Below are 2,795 nucleotides of genomic sequence, written 5' to 3'. Positions count from 1 at the left end.
CTTTGGGACACATTTGTCTAAACACAGCAAAGGTTGTAGAAGAAAATTCTTATTTATGAACTAAAAACATTTTATAGACGTAAAAAAACAGAATAAACCCAAAGCGGTAAATAAATGTAAGCATTTAGGCAAAATTAAATATTTTATTTATTGCTGTGCAGGAAAACAAAGAATTCACAACATTTTTCTGTATTTAATTAGGAAGAAGAAGAAGGAAAATTTGGCCTGTGAATACTTTCAGTCTAGAAATTTTCCCTCGGCCAAAAACAGCTGTTTTGGGTCATACTTTCTTCGGGGTGTGGTTAAGCAGTCAGACCAGAACAGAAAAATGCAAAGTGTGTGAGAGACGATATACAAGCGATTTGTTTTACTGGCTTAAAACGAGTCGTGTGCTTGAATAGCAGGAAAGCAGCAGACACAACACTGGGAAGCAAAGCAGGACTTTTTGCAGACATCCATTCATTACATTAAAGTTAAAGTGTTTCTGTAGTGACATATAGTTTTTATTTATTTATTTAACTTTGATTTAACCAGGTAGTCACCACTGAGGTTATGCTGATGCCTATCAGTAGCAGGTCTCCCTTGTTTTGTGCTGATAGGTAGCAAAACAAAACAAAACAATTACAAACCTTACATACAAATAACATCCACAAAAACTACCTAAAAAGTTTCAATACATACACATATACACAAATAACTGAATTAATGAATTAATGTTACCCTTTTTGTTTCTATTGTAAGGTTTATACAAATCATATTGTTACCGCCACCTATTTTTCCTGAAATCAACCATTTCTTTTGTTTTGTTGACATTCAGGATTAGATTGTTTACATCACACCAGATGTTTCACCATCTGATTATGTAATTTATAAATATCAAATGATTGATCATTTGATCAGTTACTCAGTACTTGAGTAAACTCTTTACCAAATATTTTTTTAGTCTTATTGAATAATTACTTGGATGGCTACTTTTTACTTTTACTTGAGTGAAACTATGTTGAAGTATTTTTACTGTAAGTACAAAGTTTGGCTACTCTGCCCACCTCTGCTCATTTACTATGAAATAAATCTCTGGGGATCAATTCTTTGATAACTTTTAGCACAGAGCTTTTTGTCTCTCATCTGCTGCAGGGAGAAACTTCCTGCAACATTAACCAAACAAACTCGTTACAACTTGAGGTTTTTTGTGCTTTAGTTTGTTGGAATATTATATTTATTTGGGTTTACTGGAAACAAACCTACAATCTCTCATTGCAAGGTGACTGTTCTCCCCACTGAGTCACAGACAGCCATGACTCCTTCTCTACGGTTCCTGAACAATGGGGTGCATTCTGTATTTCCCATCTGAAAACTATTATCTCTATCACACTGTGATATAGAAGCCTAAAAATGGCCTAATGATGCTCGAAGACATGGGATTGGTGTGTTTAGGTAAAAAAGTTGTTTTGATTGTCTAAGCAAACGGTGTTACAGTTTCNAAAAGCTCATTTAATCAAGGTCTATAAGAAAACAAAAAAAAAGAAATAGACAAAAATCATAATGTGCCCGAAGCACATAACAGTTCCCTTTAAAAGAAAGAAATCAGCTGATGAGATTGTCTACCTCCACTGGTGGTTCAGATAAATGTGCCAAAGTATTTTTTCACCAGCTACATCTGCTTCTGCTGCATGGAAAATGGCAGAGGGGGCAGCATGCGTCTTTCTTAAAGCTGCAGTATGTAGCATTTATTTTAAAAAATATCATTTTTGACACGTATGTTGAAACTGTCACTATGTCATGACAGTATAACATAATCTGTGAAAAAAACAAGCTCCTCTGTCTCCCCCAGTGCTCCCAGTGTTAACTACAAACATCCAGTCAGAGCCAGGCGGCGGTTAAAAAATGCTTTGTGTTTCTTTCTTCATAGCATTGTTTGTAGGACCAAAGTGTGAAGATTGATGCGTTATTGGTAAAATAGAGTACTTCATAATTTAGGAGACTTAAAGACTTAAATAGACTTATATAACTTACATAACTTTTATTATGAAAAGGGTTTTTACATATTTGTTAAAACTCACATAACAATTAGTTATGAGGCAGATAACTGTTGAAAAAAATGATCTCCTTCATTTCCTCCCTGAGCTGCTATTGCTGCCTGAGGAAATGCGTCACTCCCAACCAAAACAACCAAAAAACATGACAAATGCACCAACAAGTGAGAAAAAAGTAACACTTGTTCACACCACTGTAGCTATATAATTATTTAATGAGTGTCCTATTTAGCTCTCAGCATTTAGCTTTGATGTCCACTCCCATAAGTTTCAGGAAATTCAGGAAATGGGACCGGACATTCTGAAACTCCTGATAACATTCCCATCCTGTAAGAGACGCAGCTTCTGCTTCAGTGCTTTAGTTGCCTCTGACAGCTAAAAGGCACAGCTTGGATTTATATCCTTACATTTAGAAAGGTAAGATTATTGTTTTGTTTCTCAGTCGTGGTTCTATTCTGCCTTAGCAGATAAATTATCCTATTTGTTTAAAACTTTAAGGATTTATCAATATCAGTGTTTATAGTGAGGTGAAGGGTGAAATGGCTTCAAGAGAGTTATTTTTTTTATTTTATTTATTTTATTATGACTTGCAGAGTCATTAATAAGATATAATTTGTTGAACCAGTAAAAGGTCAAAAGACTTACTAGAAATACTGGCAGGGCAATTTGTCCTAAAGAAGCTTTAAATTAAGGGGGGCTGGAAGTGTTCGCTACACTTTTTGCTTATTATTATTGTTAGCATATATTTCTCAAGCTGTTTTA

This window comes from Poecilia latipinna, unplaced genomic scaffold (assembly GCF_001443285.1).
Source record: "Poecilia latipinna isolate Pla-1442-1.1 unplaced genomic scaffold, P_latipinna-1.0 Scaffold568, whole genome shotgun sequence".
Lineage (NCBI taxonomy): Eukaryota > Metazoa > Chordata > Actinopteri > Cyprinodontiformes > Poeciliidae > Poecilia > Poecilia latipinna.
The sequence above is the reverse complement of the archived record's forward strand: the minus strand, read 5'-3'. Positions refer to the sequence as shown.